At 41.8% G+C, this 15,954-nt stretch overlaps 1 long non-coding RNA gene across 2 annotated transcripts; it reads left to right on the forward strand.

Annotated features, from left to right (window-relative positions):
• Positions 1–856: 856 nt before the first annotated feature.
• Positions 857–6,224, forward strand: LOC106020058 (uncharacterized). Of its 2 annotated transcripts, none has more exons than XR_001195385.5 (4): positions 857–979; positions 3,012–3,197; positions 3,414–3,477; positions 4,588–6,224. It is a non-coding gene; the product is annotated as an uncharacterized lncRNA (long non-coding RNA). The 2 variants fall into 2 exon arrangements; XR_005267802.2 differs by lacking the exon at positions 4,588–6,224 and adding an exon at positions 4,003–4,555.
• Positions 6,225–15,954: the final 9,730 nt, after the last annotated feature.

Here is a 15,954-nt window from a genome sequence, read left to right on the forward strand (position 1 = left end):
CTCCTGTCACCGCTTGTTTCAGTTCGGTGCACAGCTTATATTTAGCCTTTAGTAGGTGATGTTACGAGAGGAGATGGAACAAGGAAAGATGTGACAGAAGAAATAGATCACATTGTTCCCATTAAAAAAATGTATTAATCCTGGCATTTTTACTTGTACTTTTATTTATGGTAGAGTAACTTTTTTTTTTTTTTTTTTTTTTTTCCTCCCCAGAAAGAGCAGTTGACAGGCAAATAGCAGCTCTCTGTTACAGTACTACGAAGTGAAAGTCTGGCCTCTCATTTCACAGACTAAAGCTAACTCTTATTATCCTGCATTTAGCCAATGCTTCTCCTGATACATTAAAATAAGATCAGCTTGCCCAAAAGCACACTCCAGGGCTATTGTTGGGAATTCACAGCTGCGTGGCTTGCACCTTAACAGCATTTCCCATTAGCTGCTGTCACCTTTATTGTTCCATTGGAATACCCACTACATTATTTGATTTTCATCACTTTCCTCTCAGGTTGGCATTTGACCTTTCTTTTTAAATACCACGTCCTGGATGTAGCGAGGGACAGTTAGAAGCTCTTGCTGTACAGAGCAGGAGCAGAACAGATAGAATTAATGCTACACCATAGTACATCAGTATTTTCCTTTCTTTCTGAGGGGTGGAAAGCACCAAAGAATGAGTACAAAGCTCTGCTCTGAGTTACTTGGAACCAACTTTCCTGTCGGCAAATAACATTGCTAGCGAATGGCAGGGAAAATCCTTACAAATCACACCTCTGTTACCTCAAGCAATTCCCTTAAGGGTCCCCCCTTAAGGGACCCCATCATTAACTAATTAATCACAGCTTGTAGGTACCATCAGCTGTGTCTGAGGATTATAGCAAGGCAAGCAAGCCCCTCATAAATAGCTGAGAAGCAGGGTTGGGTTGAGTTGTTACATGTATGCTTTGGAAGCAGTGGTTACTGGAGGTTCTTATGGATCATTATGGTAAAGTACCAGTTATTATTTACTTTAAGCAAAAAAAAAAAAAAAAAAAAATCCAGATATCTGAGTAATTTTGGATTCCTTACTCTAAATAACTGCTTTTAGTTACATACAGACCTCATTTCAGGACAGACATAAATTTTTGTGTCTGTTAAGCTTATCTTGCTCAGCTTGAGTATAGATTCTGTATTTTCTCTATGGAAAAAATGGAAGGCATGTGTGCTGGTACTTCACCCTGCTATTTTCAAAATGAGCCCCTTTGAATTTGAGGGGTCTGGATTCCTAGTGCTTGCATAAGTTACTAGGTTGCTCTCTTCTGTGTGTCACCAGATCCTGTTAAAATTAAATAGGTGTTCTTACTATTGGGCTCTATAGTGTTTAGTGCTCATCTTCCTCTCTGGATTTTTGTCAAGTTAGTCCTTATCAAGCTACCCTAGATTAGCTGTCACAATGCAGAGCTTATTCTGGACAGCTCCAGCCTTGATCAACTCCTCCCTACCCCGCCATTATTTATTTATTTACTTGTTTTCTTTCTGACTGTCTACTCCTTCTCTGCTGGCCCATTTGGTTTTGGCAAGAGAAGGGTAACCAGGTCTTGCAAAATCCTGACATTGTGCTTGTGACTCGTGCTGCACAGCAGTTGGATATTCGGTAAGGATAAATACAAGTGAAATCCATAACCACTTTGCACTTTCCCCACCGTGTCATCAGATATAGCTAGTATAGGCTGACTAACATGATGGGAGGATATCACACCCTTCCGAAAGTGCCTGGAGGGTGGAGGATGTGAGTGGGTGATTTTGTCCTGTTCTGCCTTTTCAGAGATGTCTGAGAAGCCCCGTGCTCCTAATATACAGCTTCTTGTACAAGGACGATGTGTTCAGTCTTTTTCTTGCAGCTGGAGCCCCCAGCAGCTGTGCTTGCCTCTTAACCCTTGCTCTGCCTCCAGGGCCAGACAGTCTTCTACAGAGATTAGTGGTGTCATCTGCAGCTAGAGGCAGACAATTTCCCTCAGGTCCAGCCTAAAAGGCAGGTTATCCTCAGAAAATGTAGCCAGCAGCGTACACTTCTTTCTGCATTAAGTGCACATCAGAGGCACACGAAGGGATGGGCAGGGGATCTTTGGATAGGGTTGGTAGCGTGGGACTCAGCCGGGTGCTGCCCTGCTCAGAGCTCTCCTGCTGGCATTCACCTTTTGTGGGCATGGGGTTTGTTTGCAGTTCTACCACGAGACAGCATACCTTGCCACTCTGATGAGGCAGCTCTTTTGAAACGTCTTGCTTGCTCAGGACACTTCTGCATGGAGGCGTCAGCTCCTATTGCATTACCATGGGTACTGGGAGTGCTGTGATATTTGCTCTGTGCTCGGGATGGGAGCTCTTCTAGCCTCCCCCACCCACTTCACATGCAGATACACACACTTCAAGCTGTCCAGTATATCTCCAGAGAGTGGAAAGTAGTTGCTAAAAATACTTATGTACAAGTTATTTATGGCCCACATCAACCCTGTGGCACCCATTACACAATGCTGCACAAAGAAGCCCTTATCTGGAGGAGCTCAGAGCCAGTTTTACAGCCCACAAGTAACCAAAGGGCAATCCTACTGGCTTTTCAATTGAATTGTAGGAATTTGAGGTCCAGGCATTCAATTTAGATGTCAAATCTTGTTCAGCGGGATCTGCCAAGTTGTTTTCTTCTGATTTGCATGGAGCTCTGGTAGAAGGGATCAGAAACTGTTGTGCTACCAGAAGGCATGGTATCCTGCTACCAAAAAACTGGGGGCAGGCAGAGCAGATCTTCCCAGATGGAATTTAGTTCAAGATAATTATTTTCTTTCTCTCTTTTGTATAAAGATTTGCAATCCTCTATGGAAGAGGAGGGAGGCTTATCCCTTAGCTGGCACTGGGCAAATACCTAGTGTCAGGCACAGAAATTCCATTTGGTTCACAAATGCATATCTGATCTGGGTGGCTTTTGTCTCAAATCCTAATATAGCCATAGGGAATTCAAAAAATCTTTTTTTATTCATAACTAGGTTTGAAGAACCAGAATGACTCAAAACACGGTGCAAGGAAGATCCATCCTTTTCTTCTGGACCATATCCACTTTTAGACAGCTTCTGATTACATTTATGTTCCGTATTGGCCTCATGAGTGCTGATCTTTAAAGGTCTGTACTTCCAGTTTTAGTATGTGAGGACATGAGAAGCAAGCTTATGCAGGTAAGAAATTAGATGCTTTTGATATAACGGTACTGGTGGAACAAAATTATAGAGAGGTTACAGGAAAAATAGCACTTCTTGGCCTGCCAGCTCACAAGTCAGAGGTGGTCGGAGCATAATTCCTCGGTTTACTTATAAAATGACAGTGAAAAGGCAGTGGAAGCCTCACCACTGTCAGGCTAGGGCTGCTCATATCACACTCCCGTTCCCCATCAGGTCACTCACCACCTCAAGGAAATCAGATTGGTTTGACACACTTGTTCTCATCAAATCCCTGGAGGTGGGTCCTTATCTTCTTATTCTTTTGCTACTAATGATGGGATGCTCTGTAATTGCTTGCATGTCCTGGCTCCTGGAAAGGCTAATCCCCAGAGCCTCTCTCTGCCCTCTGAGGAGCATTACACTTACCCTCCTCTACTCCTTTGGGACCCTTACTGTCATCCCTGCTTCCTCAAATGAAATAACTAATGTTTCAGAGGTTTAGTTCAGCTAATTCTTTAAGCACTCTAGGGGGAATTTCAGCACTCCTTGCCTGCTTGAGCACATGCTTTTTCTTTAATCCTAGATATTTCTTTAATTCATTCTTCCTCTATGCTGCTTTGGAGTAATCTATTCTCTTACAATAATTAGCCATGCTAATTGCTTGGTTAAAATTGACTTGTCAATTAAAAATGGAACAAAATAATTCTGAGTGTTTCAGCTTTGATGTGTTTTTCACTGCTGGCACTTCTGTGCTGTGCGCAAGTAGCCCCTTTTGTCACAGCCTGTTCCTCCCCCCCCTGCACCTCTGTCTCCCCTCTTGCAGATGACCAGGCCAGACCGCTCTTTCTTCAGGGACTTTTCATAGCAAAAGGGATAATAGAAACAAGCCTTCAGAGCTGGAGAACTGGGCAGGATGTAAAGGCTGGAAACACCTCTCTGCTTCTGAGCAAACCTTCACAGGACTGCAGGACTTTGCCTGCAGCACTTGTGTGTTGGTGAACAGCTCTGAGGGGAGTTTGTACACTTTTTTATGTATTTGCTCCTCCTGGTGCTATTACCTCTGCCTTGATTAGATTTCAGCTGAGGCCACCGGCAGCAATGTCCCTCTGGTCCACAGGGGTACCTGAGCTGGTGTTTGTGTCTCACCTGGGTCCCCCACATTGAAGAGAATGGCAACAGAACTGCCCAGCAGTACTGCCCATGGTTTGGCCACCGAGGACAGACCTCTACACAACATGGCCATTTAGAGACATGTCTGGGAAATAGGAGAACTGTTTCTGGTTAACACTTCATATTGCTTGCTGGCATTCCTGAGTTGTTGTTCTGCTGGGTGATCATCAGCTACTACTGAATGCATTTGGAAAAAAGCATTAGATTTATTTTTCTGATGTTTTTCTACCTCTTTCAGGTGTCAAGAGCTAAGGAACATAATGTGTAGAAGTCAAATGGCCAAGTTCTTGTTCTCTGAATCCAAATCAGTTACTAGCTACTAAGATCTGTAGCAAACTGAGTGTGAGATTATCATACATCTGCTGCTGTGGTTTTCCTTCCTGTGAAGCACTTGGCTATTATCTGATGCAAGTTCTTGAACACCTGATTTGGGTTATGGAGCAGTTTGTCTTGTGTTTCTAAAGAGTCAAACAACAACAACAGGAAGAAAAATTTAAAAGCCTTGTAATCATCGTTTTAATCAAATGTTATCTTCAGGCTGATCTGCATTTGGAAGCATGGATTGCTACCTGCACGTGCTGTAGTTGACAGTGGATGCAAGCAGTTTGCCCGTCCGAGGGCAGCCAGTGTCTTACAGGCACCTTCTCGGTGTGTACACCCACTATTAAGATTAATTTCGGGGCTCTTAGAGCAGGGCCATCCCCAAAGCCGAACCACCTTCCAACTCTCCTTGCTTGATGCCACCTAGTGGCTGCTGGCAAACAAGAGCTCTTAGCCCAAAATTTGGGGAACACCCCATCTTTAGGAAAGTAGCACTGCAAGTAGTAGTTATTCTTGGAGTTGCAAAGATAACATCAGATGAGGTTGCTCTCAATTATCTGCTGGCATTAATCAAGTTACTGAATCCATGGCAAAACCCAGCACAGGCATGGCTTATCAGAGTTGGCCCAGCTGTCATCTCAAAAAGCCCAGCAGGAAACAACCCATGAAAGTGAATTATTTGTAGGGGTTGTCACAGAAACCACAGAAACAGACCTTCCTTAAAAACTTATGCCCTATCCACAGCATGGATGTGGAGCCAATGCTCATCAGCAGTCTCAAACCTGGCCACTCACACTTCATGCGAGTCTATTCCAGTTTCTTCCAAATTCTCTTATGGTAGATCTGAGTGACTTAACAAGGGGAGCCAAACACTTTTCTCCAGCCATCTGTATCCCAACTGATTGCACTGATTTGCATCAAATGCTAATTAAGGCTAAGTTTTTTGGGGGCAACTGTAGGTAATAACCAAATAAAGCATATTTCATTTGGTTAAAATTTGCAACTGAGCAAGTCACCCAATGAAACCTTTCCTCTTTTATTCACAGATTAGTTGAGGCAGACTTTAATTTTTACTGAGTCTAGTGGCGATTTCAGACAATGGCTTACAGCCTGCCTGGAATATCCATGTTAATAGATATTTGCCCAAAAGCTAAAGATTATTTCTGGCTTATGTTTTCCAACAAAACTCATCTATGGTCTCAATTTTTTTTTTTTTTTTTTTTTTTTTTTTTTTTTTGGCTTAGTGAGCACTAGAGCTGTGTCTTTTATTTTTAGTGTTTTTGCCTGAGTATTTGAGAAAATACTAATATTTACTCATCACAACATCTAGGCAAATACAGTCTGAGCTTCTGTAGAGTGTCCAATTTATACATAAAAATACATGAAAAGGTATGTTTTCCATCACATGATCATAAACCTGTTTTCTGATAACAAGAACTGACTGTATGAGAAAGTCCAAATGGAAATTTAATTTCTTTCCTTTTCTGTGATGCTGAAAACTCTAGTTGCATTTGCTTTCTTGGATTATCTGTAGTAAGTTTTTCTAATTTAGCAAGGGCAGACTAGCATTTTCAAAATGTAAAATATTTAGTATTTATTACTATAAAGAGAAATAAAATATTTCTATAACAGTACTTTTGAATAATTTACTTTCCATACAGCTCAGCTGTCCCATTTATCTAGATATCCTCTCTAATCCCTCTCTTTGCCTGCTACTGTTTAAACAAAGATCATCTTTATTATTTTTCCAACTAAAAGCTCTTTTAATAGCCACTTACACAGAGCATACATCACAAAGTCTATGGCCCCATAGATCACAAATTATGAGATCATTGGCTGATGAATTGTCAATTGTTACCAAAGGGTTTGTAGGCAACACAGTTTTGGAAAGGAATGTAGAGAGCCTATTTTTGCTTCTATTATTCATCCATTCCTTTTCCCCCTGAAATAGCCTCTTTTCAGTTCCAGTGCATGTGCAAACTAGAAATAACATCAGCCCTGGAGGATTTTCCTTTGCCATTCCCTCAGACATTCATTCCCCAATTTAGGGTGTCTGTTCTCAACTTTTCAGAATAGCATCTCCTTCCCTTGCTTCGTGCCACATGCATCCCGTACAGACGCAGTGACCGGGCTGCCTCGGGAGAGGGATGTTCTTATTTAAGCCAAGCAAAGTCAGAACAACCCCTCTGCTTGTCTTCTGCCCAGCAGATGCAGCAGGGACTTGACTTCATCCATCAGAATGGGTGGTGCAAAAGTCCCTGTTCTGTGCTTCGTAGTCGCTAGAGGGCAAAGCAGGTCTCTGTAAGGCAATCCTGCAGCCCGAAGGGGGCTGACCTGGCACAGCTCCTGCCTTTGGCTCAGGAGGCTCTGGTGTGGGGATCCTGCCTGCAGGGGCAGAGCTGGACGTACCCAGCCTCAGCTGCTGAACCTGAGCTTGCTCTGTAGCAGCCACAGTGCTGGCAGACCAGCAGCAGTCAGGGAATTTCTGGGGTTGCCCAGGTTTACCTGGGACATGGTCACACTTGCCCAGAGACAGCGGTTCTCATGTGTTTCTTCACTAAGTTGTTGACGTTCACTAAGTCATTCATCCTACACAGCAGATCAGGAACCACCCCCTGAAGTCAGTGTAAAGCTGACTTGGGAAGGCAGAACGAAATCTGGAGATGACAACTCCAGAGCACAGGAAGGGTTTTCAGTCTATAGGGCTTTACCCCCAAGGTGGAGAGTCAGCTCATGAATTGCCCGTCAGGCAAGTCTGTTCACCTGACCCTGAGCCCAAACTAACAAAGCTTATGCATGGGCCTTGCTCCTGTGAAATGGTAATTGCTTTTGGAGTTGTGCTCAAAATCTCCAGCTAGAAACAGGACATACATCTCCTATCCATCTCCTTTAATTTCAGTAGCACTCTTCACTATTCTCCTCAGTCGCATAGGTATCAGATATGATTCAATAAGTGCAAGAAGTAATCAAAAACAAAAAAGGGGGAAATGGCCATTGTTTACTGAAGGGGTTTTATGACAAAGCAGAGTCCCATGACAGTCAAATAGGAGGATGTGTTCCATTCTGTTGTGCAACATGTGGCCTTACTGCAGGAAAGATAAAGATCTTTTTTTTTAAACCCATTTAAAATGATGCATCTGAATGCCTAGTCTGGGCTTTTTGATTGCTAAGCAGCCACAGCTCACACTGAGCACAGGGATAATTTTAAGTTTTCATCACTTCTGGAAAATAGGCCATTAAATAGGTCATTAAGTATAGCATTAGCTGCCTCATTTCAGCCACCCAGGCTGAAGAAATCTGGCTGTTGAAAGGCAAACAGAGGCTCAGATTAGCACTGGGTGCAGACTGGCTGGCCACACTGTTGTTTTACACAACATATATAACACTGCAAAAGCACAGGCATCCTGGCAGCCTTCAAACAGATAACCATGAAGTCCAGGCTGGTATTTAATAATCAGTCTCCTCAGATGGAATTGCACCTGATCTGGAAGTGTGTTTCTAGAACACAGAGGAGATCCACACCAAACACAGCAACTCTAAAAGTGGCGATCAGTTTTATGGTTTCAGGTTATTGATTCATGCCTGGTTCAGGATGGAAAGTCATTCAAACAGTGGCTCTCGGTACCCTGCTGTGAAGTGAGCTGACTGTTGTCCCTTTTGGAGCCTGGCTGTCCACCCAGGTTCCTCTCACAAGCAGCCATCAGTCCCCTGGGAAGATGAGACTGGCTGTACTGACTTAGTGCAAAGGTCCATCTATCCTGTCTCCAGCAGTGACAAAAGCAGACCATGGGAAAACACAAAAGAACTCAGCAAGGACATACGACTTCTCCCAACTCCAGCTAGTTGCTGCTCAGGAACTTCCAGAGTCAGAAGGAGTCACTACGTTGTTAGTAACTTTCAATGCATTCCTCCCTTAGGAAGTTATTCTGTCCTCCATGGTCTCACACAGACTTGTAGCATCCACAACATCCTTACATGGGGATAAGCCAAACAAATCTGAGAAGTGAGTAAGGGACAAGGGATATGAGCAACAGTTGGAAGCAGCATGAGAAAGCAAGCTAGCTCTCTTCTGGCTCAACTTTTCCTTCGTGCAGCTATAAGGAGGTCTTTTCCCAGCATGCTAAACCTCTGGATGTGCTGAAACATTTTGTGAAGAATTGGGAACATTAAAAAAAAATAAAAATGTATTAAGTACTTAGCATGAATGTGAGCAAATGAAACCAACAGTGGCACTATGGGATGTCCCCACCCAAACCCACACATGTTCTATAGGTCCCGGAAACAGAATTGAGGTCTCAAATAGCATCATTGTACTGCAGTGATCTCTTTTTTTTTTTTTTTTTTTTTTTTTGAAACATTTAATGATAAATGTTTAAACAGCTGCCCTCATAGGATTCAGGGAAGGAGAGCAGTAAGGCATTGTCTTATATTAAAGCCACAACTGGAGCTTGGCCAGAGCTGAAGAATTTGTAAGTGACCTGAGTACATTTTTCATGCATTTTGCTGAATCCCCTGCATGGCGTAACTTTCTCTGTGGGAGATTTAGCCAAACAGTCCGAAGAAAAGAAAGAAATGTGGACAAACCAGCTTCTGTGATTTATTGCCTCAAAGCCATTCACTACAGATTGTCCCAGCTGGTCATAAACTACATATTTCCTACTTCAGTGGAGGGGAAGAAGGGTACTGGATGCACATTTTACCGAGATAGAGATCTCTATTCTTTAATTTATCTCATACACTTAGGACAAATGAATAGTAGTGTTGATCTTATCCCCTGCTTAATTTCTAGTTTATTTTTCTTTGCTCTGCCACCCCCCACCTCCCCTTCCCTTCCTCCCCGCCAACATCAGGTGAGATTTACTGAAAGAGAAATAGGCCCATCCCTTATTCAACAAGATGGGAAGTTTCTTACACTAGCTTTATATTTGGCTGGAGGGTTGATAAAATTCATAAATCAATAACCTTGGAGATCAAGGCAGAGCAAGCCTTATTCATCTCAGTTCCTTAGTAACCGTAATGCCTCATCTGGTATGATCCTAGAGAATACAAATATTCAAGTAGAGTCCTTAGTTTTTTTCTTTCAGCACAGCTAATTGCGATTTTCTTCCAAAATACAGATTGAGACTACAGATCCATTAATTAAAAACACTGTGAAGTCCTGAGCGTGTGTCTGCATTAGTGTTTCAGTTCAGATCGGGAGCTCGCTTTGGAAGTAAATTGTTTTGCATTATGGTGTCATCTTAAGAGCACTTGAATTAGTGCCCTTTTGGAGGAAATTTATCTGTAATATGTGCTCCCCCAATCCATTTTAGTCACTACTGGGCAATCAATCCCTAAGGCCAGACCATGGATAGCATGAACTGGAAAAGGAAAAAAGAAATAAAAATCCAACCATGAAATATATGTACTGTGAATGTCAAGTCCTCAGCAAAAATTCTTGTGGCCCATGGCTTTGCTCCTCTTAGTCTGCACTACTTAACAATGCAGATAACAGAAAATCCACAGATGGTCCTCAATTAATTTGAAGGCTTCATAGCTAAGCAATTCCAGCATAAACGACAAAGCAACAGTAGGAAATTAAATGAGTGATAGACCAGGTGATGTCTGGCCCTTCATGATAGGACAAGGGGTAATGGCTTCAAACTTAGTGAGGGGGGATGTAGATTAGGCGTTAGGAAGAAATTCTTCCCTCAGAGGGTGGTGAGGCCCTGGCCCAGGCTGCCCAGCGAAGCTGTGGATGCCCCATCCCTGGAGGTGTTCAAGGCCAGACTGGATGCTGCTGTAGTTTGCATTTCTTTTTCTTGCCAAGGTATCCAGGAAATCATGTAACGTGAAGGCATCCACACTTTGGAGCACAATCCTGCCCACCTGTGGCACCAGTGTCCCAGCCCCACTGATGGCTCATCCTTGAGGCCAGAGGCCTACCAAGCCCCACACAAGCGTGGGGTCCCCGTGTCTCCTGCCCTCCCACACCCTGCATCTCTGCTGCCCCTTCAGACAGCTGTAATTAAATCTGTCATTTGTCAGAGCTGCCTGAGGTGTTACAGGGACAGAGGTGTAGCATGACCACAGCTGTTAGGAGTGGGGATTAAGTGTTCCTTGCCATCACACCTCTGTTTCTGCATGCCAGCCCCATGCTCTCAACTGAATGTACACACTTGGCTTTTCTTCTGGTGACAAAGAAGTCAATTCAAATCAAGTGAGGCTGACTCTTTTGAGAGGGAAAGAAGAGAAAGCAAGCGAGACGGGCCGGCACACGTCTGATCCTCCCGAAGCTGCTGCGTAGGCGGTGAAGGCCAAGCAGCATGCCCTGCTCTGAGCTGTCTTGGTGGATGTGGTGATGAAAAAGTGGGCACGACCCCCACCACCTCGCTGCCCACCATGATTAGAGATCCTCCAGAAGTAAGCTGGGAGGTAATTTTGTTCAAGTGTTGGCAAGATCTCTAAGTTTCCAGCGGCAGATTGTGAAAGGTTTCTTGGTTTATTCCTTGGGGCTTTCTGTAAAATGACTGAATGCAAGCTTCTTTCTCTTTCTCTCTGTTTTTGACACATGCATGCAGGTGCTAATACCCCACCTTATGTCAACCACCATCTCAATAATAAGAAAATCACGTTATCCTTGATTTTATACCCATGAGCAACCCAGCTCCAGTCAGTGTGAATAATTAAAAGGAAGCTCATGGTGGTGCTGCAAATCAGAACAAAATTGGATGTCTTATATATTTCTTGTTAAAGTATTTTATAATTAAAAATGGCAAAAAAATTAAGTATGTTCTGGAAAAGGTTAATAGCTCTGATCTTTTGCTAAAAAGCACTTTGGCAGAAAGTTTGTTTTCAATTAAGATGTATTACCTCTTCAATAACTTAGAGTTTTAAATATGCTTTTTTGCAAGACTTTTAAGGAAATTACAGGCAGTTAAAATGTAAAGGATTGTTAACAACTCTGGCAAAATATCCTACCAGACCTACTTTGTTCTAATTTGGTTTAAATCTGGGAGGCCTAATACAGTGATGTACTGTGCCCTCAGCACCCATGAACCCCATGGTCTGCCCTCTCAGTGTAATTTTGGTCAATGCACGTAACAGCACTTTGGGGCTCTATCTTCTCCCAGACCGTCTTGGTAGCAGCTTGCCCTCTTCTTGTCCATCCTTTTCCCAGGCCTTTGTGGACACAGATTCCATGGAAGCAGGCTGATACAAGAGAATTTATCAGCCAACCTTCACCTTCTGAGCAGACATGAGAGCTGTGTATGGAAATCCATCACAAACACAGACCCTGAAACTCAACGTGCAACCTTAGGATTTACGGACACATTCAAACTTAGCAAAAAGTAGTGATTTGTTGAACATGAAAAGTCATGGCCTTTGTTTTGCAGCTTATGTATGATACCCATTTCTCCAGACACAGTGGTTTATAACAACTGAAAGGAGAAACACATCATGTGACACCCACCAGTTTCTGCAGCCGCAGTATTTTCCAAAAGGGTTTTCCCACCTGAGCACCTCACTGATCTGTTTTTACACTGTTGGGAGGTTATAGCACCATGCTGGGCATGGTTTTCTTTTACATACAGGGTGTTGGTAACACTCTGTTTTGCAAATGAGGCATTTCATAAACTATGATGAGAATAAGGAACTACTCCAGCTGGGGGAGGGTGAAATGGAATGAGAGGGAGGAGAGAGAATAACTTTGCAGACAAATCCTCCACACTATTGAATTTTTCTGCCAGAGAGCAACAAAACAAAACAAAAAGCTAAACAAACAAACAAACAAAAAACACAACACACACACAAATCAGAGAAATCATGCTTCAATTCTCTTTTTCCCTTTCATTTGCTAGCTCAAAATACCTACAGGTATGCTGCCCTCCTTGAAATGTTTTTTTTTGAAAATTAAGTGTACATTTCAAAGATTGCATACAGTATAATTCTTTGTGTTTAGCTTGGAGAAATATTTGTTGAGTGGAAAGGAAAAAGGAATTTAAGTAGCTGGTAGTAATCAAATGTTCCAACACTACCTGAACAAAACACATTGAAAGTAAGGATAGGTCTTGCCTGTGCTGGACAGGAGTTGCATCTTGTGACTTCAGAAAAGAACTGGAGCTCTTGACAGGGCACTGCAAAGTCAAACACCCCCAAGACCTGTCAGACACACCTAGAGATGGGTGAATTTACACTTGCGAGTCTGATGGTACCATAGAAATGATGGTGAGACTGAGTGCCTCAGAGTTTGTCCCTGGTCCTGGGCAGGGTCCTGACCTCTCTGTGGCACAGCTGTATCATTGGTGGGGCTGTTACTGGTGAGTTTGAAGTGTACTGTATCTACATGTGGAGCAGCAGTGACAACATACTCTTCTTGTTCCCTCTGCATTGACCTCTTCATCCTCTCAAAAACTCGTTGAGGCAGAGAAATGACAGTATCTCCTTCATTCAGATAGGAACCTGAGGCCTAAAGAAAGAGAACTGGATACTGCTTAGATATTGCCACTAGTCTGTGTGTTACAAATAACTGTACAAGTATTGAAGTTACCTTTGATGAGAGAATGAGAGTTTTTTTTTAATTCCAAACTAGCAACTTGATAGTAAGTCACTTATTTTCTTTTGGTTCCTTATTTGAGCCTAACACTTCCAAAATAAAACTTCTGGTGAGCCAGCAGGAGAACCAATGCTGAAGGGAGGTGACACAATCTACCTGCTCTACATTCCCCAGGTAAAATCAGGCAGGACCAATGATTTAGATCACCTTTTGTTTGCTGAGCAGTGGTACAGATGAGACTGATTAGCTAGAGTAAGTGGGTAGGAGTGAAGTTTCTTAATATATATTTGTTTTGTCCTCATTTCTTTTCATTTTGTCTCAGGTGCCAATGACTGCCAAGCATGTTACCATGATGATGTACATACTGAGGTCTTGGAAAATTAGAATTAAGTATGTGTATTTTTAGTAAGTTGAGACAGCATATAAAAAGGTACTCTAAGTTTAGTGTAAATAGCTATCAAACTACTTCTGTTTATTTTTCAGTCCAATTGTCTACATGTGCTATTCCTCATGTTTTAAAATAATACTTGAGCTGAGCTGATGCCAGGCTTAATTTTATACATGACGAAGAAGTACCTCAGTTAGTGCTTGAAATGTAGGTAATGCTAATTTCCCATGTCTTGTAAGACTTTCAGCCCAGGACAGTCTGAAAGTTCTCCAGTTTTTGACCAATCATGGCCTGAAGCTGTCCCAAAGCAGAACTGAACATTTCAAGAGTATTCATAATTTCAGCATATTTTGAATTAAAAAAAAAAAAAAACTGTTACAAAAAAAAAAAAAGCTGTTACAAAAGCATTATATAATTTCATTTTGAAAGATCATTTTGAAATTAAGAATAAAAGCATTCAATTTTAAAAGTATTTTAATATTTTAGAAAAGCTTCATTTTGGGTTTGGCTTTCCTATGCCACTGTTTTTTGTTGTTGTTTGTTTGTTTGGCTTTGTTTTGTTTTTCATTTAGTTGAAAACAAAGATTGGTTGACAAATATTTCAGTTAAAATCTCCCTTCTAGCTCTCTTCATGAGCACACATCAGGATTGCTTTGTAAATGTTTGTTTCAGAGGGCATACAGGTATTCCTGGGCATGGCCCTGAGTGTGAGTCCCTCTCCATGAGCTGCCAGCCAACACAAGGATAGCAGGTCTCCTGCCTGTGGACCTCAAAATTAAGGTACACATTGCTTGTTTCCATGGGGAATAGATAGAACAAGAGATAGACAATGAAATAAAAAATGTTATGTTCAAAACCAATTTTAAACTACTTTTTCCATTCTAGGTACAATGACTGGGAAGTCAGTATTATTTGAAGTAATTGTGGTCAAAAATATCACAAGACGCATAAAATGTCTTGGACTTGAGAAGAAAATAAGTATATACCTCTGTGTGTGCATACATATCATCAGAGCTATCATAACTCATTCTACCATATTTGTATGTAATACTAAATATTCTGCCACTGTGTCTGTGCCACAAAGGTGTTTAGATACTAGCCTGTATTTAGGATTTATGCTCACATTGAAATCTAGGAGCCTAAATAGGCTGATTTCCAACTTCTGTTGTCCTGCTATGGTGTGTGCATTATTCCAGAAAAAAAAAAAAAAAAAAAAAAAAAAAAAAAAAAAAAAAAAAAGCCAACCTGATGGTTCATATTTGGTTGGAGAGCTGCAGGCTTGCCATACTGGCATGCCGTCTATAAAGCAACAGGTTCCAGTGGAGTCAAGTAGCTGGAACCTGCCAAGGATTGTGTGAGCATGTCCAAGCTGCAAGTTTTGAAACCATTGGGAAGCAGTGAGTCAGCAGAGGGAGCAGAAAAGAATCTGATAAATTCTTTGTCAAGGGCTTGTTCCAGTCCTAATTAATCACATTCAATAACAATTAAATTAGAGCCATGAGTTAAAAATTACCCAGTTAGCTGTATATACTGAGATGGACACATTCAAGGCTGAGATAAAAATAGGCTGGCAGAAATAAGAGGCATTGAATAGAGCAAGGATCTCCTGGGACATTTCTGGAAATTGTTCAGGGCTATTTTCCATGTCCTCATTCTCCAAATGCTTATAGTATTGCTTTCCTTCTCTGGCCTAAGTTGTCTATGGCATTTCTCCCTCACCTTTTTGCTGCAGGAGAAGAGTGGAGACTATTGGTATGAACGTGGTCTGGTTAGTTGAAGCAGATTGAAACCTCTCTGAGGAACTCAGTCCCACCCTGTCAAAAGCACTCCATACACATAATAAAAAGACAGACACTGGGAAAACTTTGGAAAGATGGATAAAAACAAATCCACAAGCAAAAGGAATATAATTGAATATAATCAGTATCTCTGACAGCCAATGGTCCCAGCATCCTAGCTGCCAGCCTTCAATCTTCTGGAGACTGCACTCATGTTTACCAGTTGGAAGTATATTGTACAGTTTCTTCCTGCTGGCCTCTCTTATAGACCATTTCTGTATGTAGTTATCTCTTTTGTCTCGCCTTTTAGCCTTTATAGCTTTTTGGAATGCATTCAGTGTTTATACTGCATCAAATACAACAGGGTTCTGAATTCACTTTTTGGCTGGTAAAATAGGAGGACAAGTGAAACTCTTTACCCCAGGCTTTAGAGAATTAAAAATTCAGTGATATAAATATATTAAAGGAGCAGAGAAATTCTTTTACCAAGGGGAAAACAGAAACAAAATATTAAAAATTCACAGTTATTCTTTTTATAAGAAAATAAAAATTAAACAAGGGAGGTCATCTTCCATAAGCCAA

The sequence above is a fragment of the Anas platyrhynchos genome, chromosome 9, assembly GCF_047663525.1.
Source record: "Anas platyrhynchos isolate ZD024472 breed Pekin duck chromosome 9, IASCAAS_PekinDuck_T2T, whole genome shotgun sequence".
NCBI lineage: Eukaryota > Metazoa > Chordata > Aves > Anseriformes > Anatidae > Anas > Anas platyrhynchos.